The sequence below is a fragment of the Arachis ipaensis genome, chromosome B07 (assembly GCF_000816755.2).
Source record: "Arachis ipaensis cultivar K30076 chromosome B07, Araip1.1, whole genome shotgun sequence".
Classification (NCBI taxonomy): Eukaryota; Viridiplantae; Streptophyta; class Magnoliopsida; order Fabales; family Fabaceae; genus Arachis; species Arachis ipaensis.
Window position 1 is genome coordinate 12,825,730 of NC_029791.2, and position 784 is coordinate 12,826,513.

Consider the following 784-nt stretch of genomic DNA (forward strand, 5'->3'; position numbering starts at 1 on the left):
GTTTCACAGCACCACGCCCCTGGCGTGTTGGCAGCGGACTGCCACCTGTCCCTGCTGACCACATCACTACGCTCCCCGCGTGTTGACGGAGTGCTGACACGCCACTGACGAGCTCAGGCACCACACTCCCGGCGTGTCGAATCAGACATTATACTTCGGCAAAACACCTACTTCACCAATATTCAGCCAATACACCATAAAAATTTTCATAACAAAAATAATTTCTGCCATCGCGAACACCTACAATGGGTTTATCTTTTTTTTTTCCTCTTCAAGTACTAATTACGGTTTAGAGATTTTATTTTTTTAATTTATTCTTTTTTATTTAAAAATATACATCATTTATACTATTAGATTGCATTTATTTTTTGGGATTAGGAATGAGATTAGAGAACTGATAGTGAGTACTTTAGTGATCAGAGATTCAAACTAAAATTTCAGTTTGTTCAATATTTTTAGAAAGTTAGAATATATGAGACTAAAATTTTTAGATACAAAGACCGAAACTTTTATAGCTTTTTTTTTTATTAAAAATGCTCTTATTTAACTTTTCAAATTTTAAATTTATTCCTAAATCTTCATATTTATCTTAAATTAAATATGATATTAAAACATAACTTAATCTAGAACATTTTATATTAAACACACAGAAACTTAAGTCAATTTTTATCTTTCAGTCTCTGCCTTTCAATCTTTATCTCTTAGTCTTAGTCTTTTTTTCAAACTGCACGATGATTAGCCCACTTTATTCTTGGAAATTATATTTTTAAATTTAGAGGAGCCA